The following is a 19,451-nucleotide window of genomic DNA, read 5'->3' as shown; positions in this document are numbered from 1 at the left end:
GTTGACTCAAAGTCCATGATGGTTCTCATGGTAAACAAAATTTCCTGAAAGGGAATTTATATTACATGTGGTTATCCAATAAAAACAAACAAGCAAACAAACAAACAAACAAAATCACAGTCTCCTTTCCTAAATACACTAGCATCTGATGGCATTAAAAGCAAGCAAATAATGAAGGGGTCTCCCTCACATTCCTTTAGATCTGCCAGAACCTTGCACAGTGAATCACAGCATTTCCTGGCATCTAGGCTGTTAGAGGTTGCCTTTGCAAGTGTTAACAAAAAACAAGAGAAAGGAAAAGAAGACATCAGTTGGACTAGTTGGAGAAGATTAATTGTACATATGTAGGAATGCAAGATTTAGTAAATAAAAATACCGGATACTTAATTAAGTTTGGAATTTCAGATAAACAGCAAATAATTTTCTAGTGTAAGTGTATCCTAACATAAATGTACTGTCGTAACTCAGAAATTCATTCTAAGCATAGCAATTTCTATTAGAAATTAATGTGGAATAACAAAGGGGAAGAAAGAGAGAGAGAATTTAAAAAAAAAAAGAAAAAAACAGGTCTTGGCTATCTGACAGACCTGAATTTGAACTATAGCTCTCTAGCTGTGTGACTCCAAGCAAAATGCTTAACTTCTCTGAGCAATATTTCCTCATTTCTTAAAGGAGTATAATAATATCTATCTTACCAAATAACTGAAATAGCATGTGTGAGAACTTGGCTCATTGCAGTTACTCAGTGAATAACTTTCAAAAACCAATTTAACAATTATTAAATGCTCAATATGAGAGTCCCTTTACTAGATATCGGGGCTATAAAGATGAATAAGAAATGATCTCTTACTCCAAAAGAATTCAGGTGTGTTTTTTATATGGAAGATTTTTACAAACCAGGAATGTTCTGTAATACAGCAGAGTGCGGAAGATGCAGACAACCACTTGATCAGAAATCATCAGTTTGACTTTTACATCCAAACCAGATGCCTTAGCCTTAGATGTAAGGACCTCCACCATCTAACCCAGAGATATCTTTGCAACTTTATGTCCTGCCTCTCCCTCTACACACGTACTCTACACTCATATTGCCTTGAGAGTGTTGAATCATTTAGGATTAGATGCTTTAGCTCACACTGTTCCCATCAGGCCGTCTCCTTATCCATTTATCAAAATCCAACCCTACCTTTGAGGTCTAATGCAAAATGCACTTCCTTCCCAGTGTATCTATCACCCATTTCCCTCAACCAGATTAGTGTCTGCCTCCTCTATTCTACCAGGTAAATTCACTTAGACCACTGCTGTGAACTCAATGGTTTAGGACTGTAATTACTCCTGTCTGTCACCTGCACTAGACTGGGGGCAGGAACACAATTTATCCATTTTTGTGTCACCCCTACATGTAACATATGGTACATGTATAGTAAAAGCTTATGTTTCCTTTCCAAATGGAACTAGGCTATTATTTCTATAAATGCAAATAAATAATGATGAGAACAAAATCCTTTCTCAGGCAAGTGCCTGTGGGTAAGGTTTTGAATTCAATTGATACTTGAAAACTGGACATACATTTTTTGTATTAAGTGACCCAGAATTGAAAATACAACTTTAGTGTAGATGAAAAGATAAAAAGTATATACTGTGAAGTAAGCAATGTGTAAAATACAATCTGTTTTTATAAAAAATGCCATCATTACTATATTATTTATATATATATATTATATATATAATATATATTATATATATTAGATTATGTATGGAAAAAAACCTTGAAAATTATATGCTAAATTATTATTGCTAGCAGTGGAATTATTGAAAAATTTACCTTCTGTGAATTATAGGCTTCATTATTTAAATGTTCTACAATGAGCAGGTGTAGTTTTATAAACAGAAAAAAAAAATTAACTTAAAAGAGATAACCCAAGGAGTTAGGTCTTGGAGTCTTTTGCCCATTACTGTTTTCCTGCTAAAAATTTTCTTTAACATGAAAAATAAGACTTCCTAAAGGAAATGAATGGCAGTAATTCTATTTTTAAAGTAAAAGAAAACAAACACTTCTTATGCCTTTCTTCTCTTCTGTACCGGGGACCCAAAGGAAACAGAAACCTGGTATCATGACAACAGGACTCATGTAAAAGGCAAAAATAGTCAACCAAAATTATTTCCTGCATTTTTTTTCCCTTTCCTCATTTTCTGCCATACTTAGGCACTTGATTTTTTTGGTCTGATCTTCATCGACGTTAGTTGAGAAAAATGTTTTCTAATACTGCACAGACTGAATCAAGTGGAAGCCAGTCGTGTGCAGCATAGATTTAGCAGAGGGATAAGGGAAGCAGGCGCTTCAGAATTTTCCTGCCTCCCCTGCGAAGGTTAAAGAGAACTTAATTCAACCTGAAGTGCTGTAAATATCCTGAAAGGAAGCTCCTTTAACAGAATTGATGTAGGGGAGCTAACCGCTGTCTCAAAGCAAAAGCACACCCTCTGTAGTTTACAGCAGTTTGGGGCAGAGGGCAGAGGTAAAAGCATAGGGGAGTGGGAAATGGAACCTGCTTCCCGAATTGGTAAGCAAATTAAGAATAGCCCCAGAACTATCATTCATCAAATGTTTTCAATACTTAAGGTACCGCTGAGAAAGTAAAAAAATAAAAGATTAAAAAATTAAAAGAAGCATATTTCATCTTGAAATGTCCTTGAATGTTCAGTGTTTAATTTTATTTTGGGAACCTTTTAATCTCGGGACAGCTGTAAAGAACGCTTTTCTAGCTTCCTGGGAGGGAATTAAATAATAGGTGAACTCAGACCAGAACTGAGATGATTCTGCTCCTAAACAGAATCTCCATTCCTGTTTAGGATTAGGAAAAATCAACATTACAAAGATATTCTGCCTTTCTACAAATGCCAGGGGAATAAATAGAATAGAGATACAAGTAGGACTTTCAAATTCTGTATTTCACAAGTGTTGTAGAATTGCAAGGCGATTTTAGTTCTCGTGATCATGATTATTTCATTGAATGTTCCTCTTAGTCAACATTTCTTTCTTTTATTCATGTGTTCATTCGTGTATTCAATGAATATGGATTAAATGTTCATTATGTCCAAAGCACTAAGTACTAACACGCAGGGATACTGGTAAGAGGTTTCTGCTTCTATTCGCACAAGAGGAGAGAATGGACCCCACTCCTCCTCCCTTGCATTCTAGCTGACGGCTCTCATTCTTGTCTACACTGGGCCTGGCTCTGGAGACTGTTCACCTTTAACTAGTTACCTTCAATCTACATAAACTGATTCAACAGTGATTAGAACTATATGTGAATTAGGAGTTTTGAATCACAGTTTTGAATCACAGTTTTGAATCACAGTTTTGAATAAGTTTTGAATCACATTTTCAGGCCCTCTCATACAGAAAAAAAATAGCAATTTAATGTAGTGGTTCATAAAACTTACTATACATTAGAATCATCTGAAAGGTTCTTTAAAGTTTTGATGCCCAGTCTACATCCATACTACACAAATCAGAATCTCTGGGAATGAGACCAGGCATCAGTGTTTTGTGTTTTGTTTTGTTTTGTTTTGTTTTTGTTTTGTTTTACAACTCCACACGTGATTCCAATGTGTGGCCAAGGTTGAGAACCAATGTTTCAGTGAAACTCGGGACAATTATGAGTATGCCCTTGCATCTGAGATTTAGTTTTCTTTATTCACTAGGCTTTTCCTCCCCTATATTTCTGACAAGTAGCATGCTGGAAACTTCATTCTGTCAACATTGGGGTGTTGTTTTCTAAAGATCATTGACATATAGATTTAATTATTAGAACTTACAGTACAGCCACTCCAGGAGAACCAATGCCAAGCATCAAGACCTGTATTTTGCCAACGAAGGGCACAATGCCCAGATACTATATGAGGGAAATCCCAAAGCACTTACAGAAATTTAATCTGCAAATCTCTAAGCACTTGCCTAGTAATAAAAGTATAGCAACTACATCATATACAGAAAAAAAGAGCTGGCCATACTCAGAGTGCCCCTTCCTTCATCTCTTCCTCCCTTCGTTTTCCTGAACTATTTTGCAGCATTAGAAAGGCAAACAGAAAGAGCAGAAGAGCAAATATTTGTTGAATGTTTATATTTTTAAATTATTTAAAATACATAGGGAAAGCATTTGAGAAATTCTTAAGAGGTGAATCCTCCATTTTATAAACCTGGATTTATTTTCTAGAGTCTTTATTTTCAATATCCAAATTTTTATACCTAAACCAAACAATACATTAGGCCAAAAATGATCTAATGCAACCAACTGACTTTTACAGATGAAAGTGAGGTGTATGAGTTCCTTATATATTTTGGATATTAGCCTCTTATCAGAGGCATTGTTTCCAAAAATCTTCTCCCATTTGGTTGGTTGTCTCTTTATTTTGTCGATGGGTAAGGAGGGTGGGGGCTGGTAGATGAGGGTACAAGGGATCAAATATATATGGTGATGGAAGGAGAACTGACTCTGGGTGGTGAACCCACAATGTGATATATAGATGATGTATTACAAAACTGTACACCTGAAACCTATGTAACTTTAGTAACAATTGTCACCCCAATAAACTTTAATTTAAAAAAAAAAAGAAAGACAGTGAGGGAGGGGTACATTTGATTTTACACAAAATAATTACTTGGATAAAAGATGAAGTCAATGATGGAAGCAGCAGAGATCTACATAAAAAATAAGGAAACTCAAGTGAAAAATATTGCATAAATGTTTGTATACATGCTGGGCACTGTTATAAGCCTATATTAATTTTCACCATCAAGAGACCAAGTTTATAGTTCTCAGAAGATTCAGCACTTCATTTGGATTTTTTTAAATTATGAAATATTCTGCAAAGTATAAATAATGAAACAAAAACCATATGCCTACCATCTAGCACAAGAAATAAATCATTAATATTACAATTAAATCCTTCTATCTACCAACCCCAGATCCCATTTACCCTCCCACCCTCTTACAAAAAAATTTCAATATTAAATTTGAGATTTGTCATTTTCATTAATATTGTTGTATTTCTATTCTGTCTTTTTAGCCATGAATGATATATAATACTGGTTTGTATGTTTTAAGCTATGCAAATGGAATCATGTACTACATATACTTATACAACTTGCTTTTTATCTTTCTATGTAATATTCCTAAGACTCATCTATGTTGATATGTGTAATACTTTATTTAGTTTTGCTACTGTAGAATATTTCATTGTATGAATTATATCAATATTTTACATTTTTAATTGTTTGTGTTGTCATCCATTAGTATTTTTACATTTTATGCTTTGCAAATTTTTTATATAACAATGCTGCAGTGTACATTTTCATGCCCATGTTGTTGAGTATTCCTAATATATACCCAGGACTGGAATTACTGGGCCATAGGATATATACAATTTCAACTGCACTAGATACTGTTAAACTGAGCTACAAAGTAGTTATCCCGTAACTGTATACTCCCACAAGTACTGAATGAGAGTTCTTAATTTTTGTTTTCTGGCAGTGCTCTAGAAAAACCTCTTTAACAAAGCCTAGTCACCAAATCACTTAATGAGACTCATAATGAAGGTATTCTTATGATATAAAATGTCACTGATGCTCCATTACTAAAGTTGGATCTTACAGTTTTAACCTTTTAAGGAAAGATAACTTGGGTAGGTTATTAGAGTGTGGATATTTTTTTAAATTCCAAAAGCATTTTATAAATAAGTACAATATAAATTTAATGATAGTAGCTGGGCCCACAGGGATAATATTTACAGAAAATTTTAGAGATGGATTATGACTAAGGCAAGTAGGTGCAGGATTAAAAAATACCCATTCTGTGTATTAGGCATTAAATTTAACGATGGGACTAAATTCCACCAAATGCAAATACTTATTTTTTTTAAAAACCATAGAAGGGATAAAACTATCCATGAATGAAAGTGAAAAAACTGTCTGGTTTGTGTTGAATGGGTTTCAAGTCTGGTAGGCATCTACCCAGACTATGAAAATTAAAAGTTAATGGCATGTTTAATTCTTTCTGATTAAAATTGATATGTATTTCTGAAGCCTGGCAATTGTGTATGTAAGTCACAGTACAGAACCAACCCTCAGGTTCATGAGGGAGAAAAATTGATCTCTTTGTTTATTTCTTTCATGCTCACATTCCAAAAAAAAAAAAAATATATATATATATATATATATATTTGTGGAGAATCTTCTATGTATTTGCTATTTATGCAGGTACAGTGAAAGGCCTAATAGGCCTAAGGATATCTCTGTGCATGCAGAAACTGATACTAATAAGCACTAATACTACTGTTTTCATGCATGTAGATCTCCGCTATGGAGTCTCTGTATCCTGAGAAATCTCCTTATTAGAAGGTTGATATTGCTATTGACTGACTGAGGGAGAGAAACAGGATAAAAAAAACCAGAAACCAAAGGACACAATCATGTAGAGACTTGTGGAAGCCATCTTTCAACATGATCTCCAATGATTCTTGCCTTCTGATATTGACACCCTTATATTCCCTCCCACATTGAATAGGACTGATGAGTAACAAACAGTATACTGAGAATGAAGATGTATGACTTCTGAAGCTAGGTCATAAAGAAGACATTACAGCTTCAGCTTGCTCTCTTGGATCACTTGCTCTGGGGGAAGCCAGCTGCCATTTTGCGGACACTCAAGCAGCCATTTAGAGACACCCACATGGCAAGGAACAGCCCTCCTCTCAATATCCACACCCTGTGAGCTAGCCACATGAGTGGACCACCTTGGAAGTGAATCCTCCAGCCCCAGTCAAGTTTGCAGATGACTGCTGCCTTGGTCGATAGCTTGATTACAACTTCATGAAAGTCTCTGAGCCAGAACAACTCATTTTAGCTGGTCCTGAGTTCCTGATACATAGAAATTGTGTAAGCTAATAGATGTTTATTATTGTTTTAGGTGTTAAGTTTTGAGGTAATTTGTTATGTAGCAATAGATAACGAATACAAGATTCAAAAGAGGAAATAAGAGCAACTCTCATTCTTCCTTTCTCTAAAATTGTAGTAAATGTTTCTCTTTACTTCTGTTTTTTGTAAAGAATTATAACAGTCTTCCAGAGAGAAAGAAAAAAATATCTAAGACGCTACCTCCAGGAAAAACCTAGTATAGTAAAAAGAAAAATGTAGCACCCAAAATGAGTTTATTCATTCATTTATTCAACAAATATTTATTGAACACACTATATGTTAGATACTGTGCAAAGTTAGGTAACTACAACAGTTAACAAGATAGCCATGAATGCTGCCTCATAGAATTTACATAATAATAAGTGAACTGCACAACAAAGAAAGTAAATAATTCAAATTCTTGTGAATGCCATGAGTCCAACAAATGAAGTGTTGCATATGGAAGGGGGGGAGTAGAATCTGCTTTAGATCGTGTGATACGTAAGGATGACACATAAACTATGGCTTCAAGGATAGAAAAAGAAAGGTAGGAAGGGTAGCCTGGGGAGAGAGAATGGCATATCCAAAGGTCCTGGGTTCCAGAGACACAATGAATGAACTGAAAAAGGCCAGTATGCCAAGGGTCTCATGTGTGACGAGGAGACTAGCATGAAACGAGGTGGGGGCTCATCCATTTTTCTTCTACATGCTATGAAAAATAAACCATTGTGAGAAGGCACATACAAGGCAATACATAGATTATGTATTACAGAATTGTACACTAGAAACCTGTGTAATTTTACTATCCCCATTGTCACCCCAATAAGTTTTTAATTAAAAAAATAAAAATTAAATTAAAAAAAAATTATTCCACTCACAAACAAGGCCTGTTTTAGATAGTCCCTCTCGTTCACACCTAAAGAAATATAATTTGAGGGTAGAACTTGGATCAAACCACACATTAAACTTGAGCATTCAGGAACTGCCGGTTCCTCGCTCCTCCAAGCCCTAACCAACGGTCTTCCTCCTTTTGCCAGGAAATCTTGTGTATTATTCTAGACTTGCAGTATCAATGCACAGCACTACAGACTTCTCTGTATACCTGTGATGGCGGAGTCCAGTCTCAATGCTGCAGAAATGTTCAACAATATGCATATATCTCAAAAGCCTAAATGTGAAGGAAACCTAAGGCATATCGGATTTAACAATTACTGGAGACAAAAAAACGGTTTAGTTGGAAAGTTTCTGGCACTTCTCAGGGGATTACGTGACAGCTTTAGACTAAGTTTGAAGACCAAGTTTCCTGAGTGTTCAGACTTAAAATTCTGTTTCTGTATAAGACCTTTCCGACTCTGTTTGCTGAAGAAAGAGACTGTGAAATGTAAAGCCTTGAAGTCACATTGTAATACTGCTGGCTGGCCAGGTGTTAAGGGACCTCCTGCTATTTATTTAGCCATGTCTCGTAATGCCCTTTCCAATCCCGAATTCATTCTTGCCTCCAGAAGATTATTGAAATGGGACTTGTGAGATATACAGTCTATTTCAACAAACAGCAATCTAATTCTTCCTTTACACATTCCAAGGAAAGGGGGGAAAATCACCTTGCCAGCTGGTACACAGGCTGTGCTGCACTAAAGCTATGAGAATCCTAACTGCCAAGAGGGCACCGAGGGATTTTAAAATACACAGTGTGGATATGTCAGAAGAAGCATTTTATGAGGGATTTAATCTGTTCATTTGAAAGAGTGTGGTGTGAACGGTCCCATGGGGCTTACCTCCAGGGCAGACAACGTTCTCACTCTGTAAAGACTCCCACCTGATGAGAATCAATACATGTGCTTGGTCTTGACTACAAATAGTTCATTACAAGCTCAGAAAAGGGCTGTTGTCAACTCCATTTTGCCTTCTTCCCAGCTTTTATGGCCCCAACTTCCTCTATGTCACAACTATTTGATACGAAAGTAATGTATCAGGCAATTAAAAAGCTAAAAATCTCACGATGTAAATCATAATTACAGAAGAACAAGTGTCTCGCATTTTTTAAATCCTGGTGCCTGTTGACAGCGGGACAAGCCTGCCCTTTATACTTATGCTGTCCCCTCCTGTAAAACTTCTCCAAATGCACAGGCTGAGGCTGGCGGTCCCTAGAGAATGCTTAACGTGCCACAGTGTGTCCTTCTGGAGACATGGATAGTCTCCTGGGCCCGAATTAGAAAACCTTGAGCAGGATGAGAAGAAGCAGATGCACTGTCAGCCACAAGCTATTCTCGTCCTTGCAGTTGCTGCACATCTCCAAAATGAAGACAGCCATTCTCAGACTCCCTGAACAGGCTTGAAAACAGGGTCACTCTATCCCTTTGATGTCATCCAATGTCATGCATTTCACATTGGGGGAAGCACACTTCATTTCCTTATTGAACTTTTTATTAAAGCATAACATACAGTCATGAAAGTGCAAATATGTTAAGTGTATAGCTTGATGAGTTATCCCAAGGTGAACATATTCGTGTAACCACCAGCACTTTCACTCACCATTACTAGCCCTCCCTTCTCTCAGAGGTAACCGCCATCCTCTCTTCTAATGCCATCGTTAGTTTCCCTTGGTTTTGAATTTGATATGAATGGAATTACACAATATACATTGTGGTGTTTTTTTTAATCTGAGCTCTTTAGCACAACATTATGTGAAATTGATCCACATTATTAAATTTACCAGGAGTTTGCTCATTCTTACTACTGTGTAATATATCATTGTATGAATACCATACTTCCCTTATCCTTTCTGCTGTTGATGGACATTTGAGTTGTTTCCAGTTTTCGATACTGTGAATAATGTTGCTAAGGGTGTTTATGTACATCTTATGCACATATATGTAGGCACTTTTGTAGGGCATGTGCCTAGGAGTGGATTTACTGACTTTTATAAACACATTTAGAATTTCTTCTTAACGTTTTCATCCTGGAAGATACTTTACACTTCATTTCCCAGAAAAATATCAACTATAATACCAAAAGCTTTTTCTGCCAGTTGGTTCTTGGAGCTATACTAAATATCATAGAATGATAGTAGGCTGGTGGACAGTCATTGACCTTGGGCATTTGTGTTCTCAGCTCTCCTTCTGGAGGTAACCAAGAGGCATTCCTGACCAAGAGTCTGACCAATCGGTGGGTGTTCTCCTGCTGCCACAACCCCTTTTCTTAAGGTAGCATCTGTGTCTTTCTGTGCCACTGTCTGGGATTTTCTGCCCGTTTCATACTTCCCTATTGCCAGAATCACATACCACAGTATCAGAATTACACAATGAAGCAACCTATGAGTAATTTTAATCACTATAAATGTCCTTCTTTGAGAAACCTTACACCCCCACCTCCAAGGGAAGCAGCATGCTAACCATGTTAAGAATCATACTGACTCCATTTCCACATGGCTCACCATCTCCCTCAGACAACAAGGTTTCTACACACTGGCTCCGACTTGCCCTGAACGTTGTGTGACCTCTAATAAGGTAACTCTATCAGTCATTCCTAGTCCCTTAACAAGCTTGCACTTGAACACCTAACTATTCATAAGAGAAAATAGTTTACAGTATTTCAGAACACTTTTGGAGTATCTCATAATCCCCAGTTGGTAAATTTTAAAATGAAAATCTTTTCACTCATCCCAGTTAGTCTCATATGAAGAACAATTAATGACTATTCTCTTAATAGTCACATTTTACATAAAATTAAAATTGCTTTTAAGCCACCATTTTCCTTTCCTCCGATTAAATAATTGCAAAGCTTTTCTTTTCAGAATGAGTTCTATCCACATAAGAAATGTCTAAGTCCGTAGAGAATTTTTGTAAGACTTTATTTGAGCCAAACTGACAACATATGCCATGGAGCGAGATCTCAAATGGTCCAGAGAAAACCAGTTTGGCAGCTTCTTTAATACATTTGAAATTAAGGAGGGAATGTAAGAAAGATGACACAGAGGTGGGCAATAGCAAGCAGATATTGGGTTATAGGATTATTAACAGGATTATGTGCTCTCTTGAGTGTAGTTTCAGTTTATTTCAAAGTTGTGTTAACCTACATACATAGAAACAACGGATACGTCTTAATTAAGGCAAAGGTAAACTTTTACTAAAGAAGTTATATTCCTGGAGCATGACTACCCACCGTGACCTGCCCAGTTAGGAATTTATGATCAGATCACCCTGTGAGGTTACTTTACACAGAACTCCTTTTTTGGTCCACAACTTTAATAGTCAATTCTCTACTTATTACCATTCTTCGCAATCTAGCTACCCAAGTTCTTAATTTTGGTGCTCCAAACTGTCTTGAGTCATTTATTTATAATTGGCCATTGCCAAAACCTATACGATTTTTTCATTCATTTATTCATCCGTTCAATAAATAAATATTTGTTTTGAGCTTACTTGAGATTCAGTGTAGAACCAGACAGATCTCATGGAGCTCACTTCCTAAACATATTAGAAAACAAATTAAAAATGTGAAACTTATCAAGGCAATGAGGAAAATAAAACTGAATGCTTGCCTAACGAAGAATGACCAGGATAGGGGCTGTTTAAGTTAACATGATTGGGAAAGGTCTTTCTGAAGAGGTAACACTAGGACTGAAATCTAAATGATCTGAGGAGGCAGCCACGAAAAGGTGTGTGGAAAAGTATCCCAGGCAAAGGATACAGCAATGAGCAGAGAACATCAGGATGCCTCCAGCATGAGCTGCAAAGGGACAAGAGCCGTGAAGAGAGACTAGGAAGGCAGTGGGAACCAGCTCACACCCAGCCTGTTGGCTGTCATTAGGAATTCATCTTGCAAGTTCCATAGATAATGACTCCATTAATGAATGATAATATAACTATAATTTTTCTTTCTGGATAATAAATGCCAGGAGTGTGATTCTATCACTATTGTATGCTCTTTTCCACTCTGTGGTTCCCAATACTCCCAAGGTGTCTCTGCCATAAGCATCGCTAGTGTCCCAATAGTTCTGTTCCATCTTTTTGTCCCTCTTCGTCTAATATGTAACCTTAAAGTGAATCATTTTTTATAAGCCAAGATTTAATTCTATCATCACTGAAGAGCTGAGGTGTAATCCACATAATTTTTCACATGTAATTATCCTTCCCTCAGCCAATAGGAAGCAATAGTTAAGAGCTTAGGCTTTAGATTAAATCCAAACCAGGTTCCATTTCTTTTTTGGACATTTTTACTGTGTGTAACTCATGCATTACTTTACCTTTCTGAGTTATTTTATCTGAAAGTGAAAACTATGCATCTACTCCAGCGCTGTTGTAAGGATTGATGAAAATGCACATTAACACTCAATAGATGGTCATTAATAATAATGATGCTATTTTAAAAAGTAAAAATCAGAATTTTTCAGTAAAAAGAGATATTGGATCTTACCTTATCCATTCCTCTCATTTTATATTAAAGCCTCTCTGAAGCTAAAGTAATTGTCAATGTTCTCATAGTTAGTGAGAATTAAACCAGATTTCCCTAGTCAATATTCTAACAGAGGAATAATTCAACCATTCACCTCTTGCTTTAGCTTTCAGGTTGGGCTTCATGAACTACACAATCATTATCTGAACAAACCACAAATACAGTCTGATTCCTGATGGGCCCAATTGCAATTGAAATAGTGTGTGGTTTAATAAATGCTATTTATTAGGCTTGAGAGACTCAAATCATGAACTCTACTTTTTATTCAATTTATTAAGTGGAAAGCCAATAAGAAGATGTGATTTCCATAAAGACAAAATGTGGATTGTAATTTATAGACAAAGCTCAGACAAGGAAATAAATTGCAGGTGATAGAAGAGCTTTAGTAAGCAAATTATTGGGCAGTGCATATGTCGACTAAGGGCTAAAATCTAGAGAAGTGGCTGGTATGGCATGGAATTATGTGAAGCCCATTTATTTCAAATGATGTCATTGGCAGGTTTTCACATAGTTACCACACTGACATGAACTGAGCTATATAAGTATAAGGGAAAGAAATCCTGAGGCTAAAGTGAAAGTTTAACAAGTGGGCTTTTTCATGAACTTTGTATATTATACTTATATCTAATCTTTATTGTTGGCTTTTTAAATTATTGAATTATTTATTTATTATATAAGCAAACTGTGGTCACAGAGGAAAATAGGAAATATAGATAAGCAAAAGGAAATTCATCCATAATTTTACCACTCAGAAATAACCATTATTAAGATCTTGCCATTTACACACATACAAACATTAATTCTTCACACATCCATGTTAATTCTTATTTTACCTAAAAAGATAGATCAAATAAAATTGATGCAAACTTTTAAGCCTAATAGAATACTTCATTATAACAAAAAAGTGATTATAACAAATGAAAAAGATATTTCATATGAAGAACTTCAAATTTTCATGATTATTGTTTACGACATACTTAAGCAATACTCCCTTTTCAGAATGTATAGGGATTTATGATAACATATTCCATTCTAATTCAATAAAACTTTACTAAACACCTTTAATGGTCCCACTATTGGGTAAAATACAAAATAAGTGTCTATGCTTTTAAGGAATTCTATCTGCAGAGAAGACACACACACACACACACACACACACACACACACACACACAAAAAAAAAAAAAAACCTCAATTACTTGTGCAAAATAATTGGTAGGAGGCAAAATATACACATCGAACTTCTTGTGCTGATGAAATCAATGTCCCAGTTTTACAAGGTCTTTACTATGAAGTAGGAGTAATATTACCTGTCTCCTCCTCTCATCATAAGAGGAAAGATAAGGTAAAATCCATTACATACTTTGCATTCTCAAGATATTTTTGGTTTGCTCCCACCTACTTCTTATTCCAGTCTGCACAAAGATGGGATTCCTAAGTTATTTTGCAGTTACAGACTCAACCAAGAAGGCAAATTTTTAAATGTTCAATGTCTTTTGGATTTGCCAGTACGGACAATTAATGCAGCCATTTTCAATCTACTTTTTAATTTTACTCTCCTTTAATTTTTTCTAGGTTACTTTAAAATGTCTTTTATATAAATATGGCTTTATTGTATATGAAAGGCAACTGCTATTAAATGGCTCATGATAATCCGTTGCTTCCTTTGTCTGGAATCCTCAGCCCCTCCCCTTTCACCTAACAGCTCCTCTTCCTGTTCTCAACCCAATGACCCTTTCCTTAGGGAGGACTTTGTTGATGTCCACAAGTTTTTTCAACTCCATGTTCTTATACCCGTTTGTATCCTCTTTCAAACACTCATCTCAGCTATAATTTGGTATTTATTTAGGTGATGATTTACCAGTGTTTCTATCCCTCACCAGACTGTAAGCTCACGATTTTGCTCACAACTGTTATCTACTGTACTTAGCACAGTGCACAGGACGTGGCAGACGCTTCATAAATGTTTATTGAATAATTTACCTGAGGTTAGCTAGAGATGTTATTTTCATCATCTTTTTTTAAAAGCTAATTTGAATGTATTCCTCATCTTTATTCAGAGTTCTATACAAGATAGGTACCTATAGTGTATGTTAAATGCATGGTATTCAATAAGTAGATACTAGTAAACTCTAGTACACGATTACATTCATTTAATGTTTTTGAGAATCATAAGTAATATCTTTTTTATTCATTCCATATCTAAAGTGAGAAATCTCTCCTTAATAAGAACCACTTCTGAACCTAGCTCAGTCAATCAAAGCAATACATATAATAGGCTCTGTAATATTGCATCTCACCAAAATGGGCACATAGAATAAATCTATACTCTCTGTCCATGGCTTATGGAAAAATCTGACTGTGAATTCAGCAATGATTACCCTATACGTAAGAAACAGGAGTGTCAACTTAGCTCATGACCCTGACATTAATAGAAAAACTGAAAATTCTATTAAAAGTTTTTGCCATTTAATCACTTATTAACTGACACACTTATTTTTTTACTTAAGAAAATTTAAGAAAAACATCTTTCATTTCCTTGTGGTTTCCAAAAGGCTAATTTAATCCATACATGCTGTGAATTACATGTTATTATCCAAGGTTTATTCATCATAAACTTTGAGCAGCTTATATGCATCAGCCACAACACTGAATGTGGTCACAATTAAAGAAACCCAGCCCAAACAGGAGTTTCTACATTTTACTCACTTCTCTCTCTTGAAAGCATCAAAGAAGTCCAAGAACTTAGTCCGCTACAACTCTTATTACAATTTTCTGTCATCTCTCATTCTGTAGTACTTCAAAATTCCCAGATCTCTCCCTTTCTCTATTTACCCCTACAGAACTCCTTCAGTCCTGCCATCTTGGTTCCCCACACCCACTGGATGGGCTCCCCCTCTGCATACTCCCAACAGCTCTCACCTTTCTTCTAACTAACCCCTGAGCAGGATGGGTCTTGTTAGTCTTAATTGCTTTCCTCACAGGAACTATTTAGAAGATTTACTGTTTTATCATAGGCCAATGGTGAGTGGGAGGGGAAGCTGTGAATCTAGATGTATTAATACTTTTCATGTCACAATATAAGCATTAAAAACCCATCTCCTTTAATAAGTAGTAAGAAGCTCTTAGCCCGATGTAATTATCCAGGGATATACTTGGTTGCTGAAGAAAGGAGAGTGTGTGTGTGTGTGTGTGTGTGTGTGTGTGTGTGTGTGTGTGTAGGGTATGTATGGGGTGTGTGTGTGTGTGTGTGTGTGTGTGTGTAAGGTGTGCATGTGTGTATGTGTAGGGTGTGTGTGTGTAGGGTATGTATCCCAGAGATACACAGATCGAGCGTAACTGCTGAAGAGTGGAGAGGAAGGGACAGTGCCACCAAAGGAAGAACATCTCAATGAGTGAGATTGTGAAATTAGCTCTCTTTCCAGATTTCAAGCCCCTTTCTCCCATCACCTTTCCTCTGCAACACACATAGACATGAACATTTTGGGAAGAACAGTGATATCATTTCTCAAATTCAAATCATAAATCATGGTATCATGCTTCATTGTTTGAGGCACAATGGGAAGTAAAGTCTTCCTAATCTTTCCCTACTGTCCCTCAATCGACACTCAGCTTGGTTCTTTATGAAGGTCCCATAACTCCTCTCATACCTATCTGAACAGTAGCCAACCTAGGCATACATGCATATGTGCATATAGAATCATGTAGATTTTTGTGGATATACTTATATACGGTATCAAACTACATCATATCCTGCACGTTCCTATCTTCATGTCTTTAAGATTTTTCCTTATTAGTATATATTGCATTTATGTTGTATCTTTTTCTTATTTGAACAATGCTGTAGTAACCTCCTTGTATAGGCTCCTGGTTCATGAGTGTGTTTCTCAAATCTGGCTTCACATTAGAATTAACCAGAGATCTTTTAAAATACTGCTGCCTATGCTCCTCAGCCTCTCCCTCCCCTAGACCAGTTAAATCAGAATCTCTGGAAGTGGGTCCCAGGCATGGGTATTTAATAGTCTCCCCAAGTAATGTTAACATGCAACAGAGTGGAAAATCACTACTAATTATGAAAAATTGGAATTGTTGAGTTGAAGGGTATATACATTTCACATTTTGAACCATTTTATAAAAGGTTAAATTCTATACAATTGCAAATTATGTAATATTAATACTTCTGCTCTAAGTAGGATTATCAGGAAATCTAAAACTAGACACCAACTACCATGAAAGGGTTTCCTTCTAAGCTGAAATGGCAGCTCCTCCAAGAGGCCTGTGCAAAGATAGTGTCTACCCCACCTCAATGGCACTTGTTTTGTTTTCTTTGTATTACTTGTGACAGTTTGTAATCATTTTGTTTAGTTGATTGCTATCTTTGAGAGCTTGCAACAGAACTTCTAGAGAATAGAACTTCTCCAACAGAACTTCTAGAGAACAGAAACCAAATCCATCTTGTTCCCCCAGTAATCCTAACGTCTGTTATAACAGAGCCTAGCATACACTAGGTGGTCAATGTGTGTGGAACTAATAAATGCCTGTGGCTGTGTGGTCAGTGGGTTAGCATGTTAGGCTGTGATGAGGACAGTGAAATGAAGGGAAAATACTGGCTGCTCTCATTTCCTAGTCCCAATATTCCAAACACAAAACAAGTATTTTATCTTAGCCAAAAAGAACCTAAAAACCTACACTATCATATGAGGTACCGATTAATGTGTGGCAAATCTTGTGGTAAAAAACAAAAACCCACAATGATATTAGAAAGTAGAAGAAGGTAGAATATAATAAGTCACCTTTAGTAATGAACTTGTCCCTTCTCTGCCATTTCCCTGTACTTTGATAAACACCAAAAAAAAAAAAAAAAAGTATACAGCAAAAAGTACAGTTAAGCATGACGAACACTTGGAAGACCTGTGCCAAGAGCGTATCAGCTGTCACTGAGAACATGATTCCTCAGCTGTTGCCCTTCTTTCGCCTTACAAGTAACTCTTGTCACACAGTCCTATAAAAAGTCGGGGTCAAGAGGGAAATTTCATTTTGATTCTGATTATCATATAAAATTACTCAAGATCATAGTTTCAGAAAGCCACAGAATTCTTCTTTCTCCACACAGAATTTTAATAATGCCTAAGTGACAAATACATTGTGCCCAATAGGACTGTTTCAAAACAGGCCAAAAGGCCTCAGTGCTATAAATTGTGAATGTTTACAAAGGTTCTTTCTATAATACACCTGATCAAAACACAAAGAATATTGACTAAGTAAGAATGAGATCATACACGCCATTTCTTTGAAGTGTCAGGTGAATTATTTTTACTTTTTTGCAGTTCTTTTTTTTTCAATATACATATATTTTTATTTTAGAAAGTTTTATTTTAGATTTACAGAAATGTTGAGAAGGGAGTTTCCATGTCCTCCACACCCAGTTTCCTTTGTTAGTGTCTTACTTTAGTATGGTACATTTATCACAACTAATGAAGCAATATTGATACACTATTAGCTAAAGTCCATGCTTCATTCAGATTTCCTTAGTTTTTTCCTAATGTCTCTTTTTTATTCCAGGGATCCATCTAGGACAGCACATTACATTTACTCATCATCTTTCCTTAGGCTCCTCTAGGCGGGTACAGTCTCTCAGACTTCCCTTGTTTTTGATAACTTTGCCAATTTTTAAAAGTACTTGTCAGGAATTTTGTAGCATGTCCCTCGATTTGGGTTTGCTTGGTGTTTTTCTCATAACTGGACTATGTTAGGGATTTGGGGGAGGAGCCTGTCAAATACTGCCTCAGCTACATGGTCAAGGTTAATATCAACAGCAATGTCATGTCACCCTCACGTACCTTTCTTATAATGTGAATGGCATGTTACCTTTGTTATTTCTACTTTTCAAGTAGAAAATTCTACACCAACATATTTTCCTCTATGAAGTCACAAATTCGTGATATGTATTTGGTGATACAAATGCATTTAGAAATATGGTGAGATCATGCCATTTTCCTCTTTAATATGAAAAAGAAAGTGTGTTCCTATTTCAAATTTTTCCTCGGAACACACAAAACTCTTTGACGAAAACCTGTCATGATTTTTAAGGAATTTCTGCACATGGAGCAAAGTATTAATATGGGCTGTGAGCTAAAAGTAAGAACATATCTATCCTTCAGTAATTGCAGAAAAACCCCACTTATCCTTTGATAATCAAAAGGAAAACAAACCGGTGGACAAATTTCTACTATTCACAAAAATAGTGTTTCTATTATAAAACATATTATTATTTTAAAATTATATTCTAACGATTTAAATTTGAAAGAGTTTACTTTTATAAAAATATGCTCAGAATCTTGATTGTCTTGTATGTAAGAAGTGAGTACAGCTAGTAAGACAGGTAGGTCATAACTGAGTCCTTGATGTGGGGCAACATGGGGGAGGGAGCTCATCAAAAACTTCTCCTGCCCACTTATGGATAAAATAATCCAGTAGATCAGGTCACCACATGAGATAAGGAGACTGATGAACTCTGGGTCAGTTGTGATCTAAGTGAATTGTAAATATGAGAATCTTAATCTCTCTCAGCTGTAATATATAAGGAGGAATAATGACCTTCCCCAAGGTGAAGAATGCTTTTATATCAGACCAAAAGAAAATGGCTAATGACTCTATATCTTTAAACACAACTATATTCAACAATTAGCATATGTAATGTGTATATTTACACATATATTTATACATGTATATAGGTACTCCGATGTATGTGTGTATATATGCTCTTATACATGCAATGAATAAATATGGCTCTTTCAAAAACCCCAAATTAGCTACTGTTTTTTTACAAACTAATAATAACTCATTAGTTAAATGCCTCACAAATTAAAAGAACAGAAGTGAAGCTGGAACACTGGTTATTCTTATGCTTCTTAATATGAGAGTCTAGCCTTGCAAACTGAGGAGGCCAAGGACAGAAAAGGAACAAATTTACTCACAAAAACTTACACCATACTGATAATTAAAGTCCTTTTCTCTCTTTATCTCTCTGGCTAATTACATCA

The 19,451-nt window shown here is 35.9% G+C and overlaps 1 long non-coding RNA gene across 1 annotated transcript in view; it reads right to left on the bottom strand.

The window, feature by feature from the left end:
• Nucleotides 1-19,451, bottom strand: part of LOC141567179 (uncharacterized) — a 140,675-nt gene that overhangs the window by 59,229 nt on the left and 61,995 nt on the right. The window lies entirely within an intron of this gene.

The sequence above is a fragment of the Rhinolophus sinicus genome, chromosome 17, assembly GCF_057876585.1.
Source record: "Rhinolophus sinicus isolate RSI-liver-muscle chromosome 17, RSI-T2T, whole genome shotgun sequence".
NCBI classification, from domain to species: Eukaryota; Metazoa; Chordata; class Mammalia; order Chiroptera; family Rhinolophidae; genus Rhinolophus; species Rhinolophus sinicus.
The sequence above is the reverse complement of the archived record's forward strand: the minus strand, read 5'-3'. Positions and strand labels throughout refer to the sequence as shown.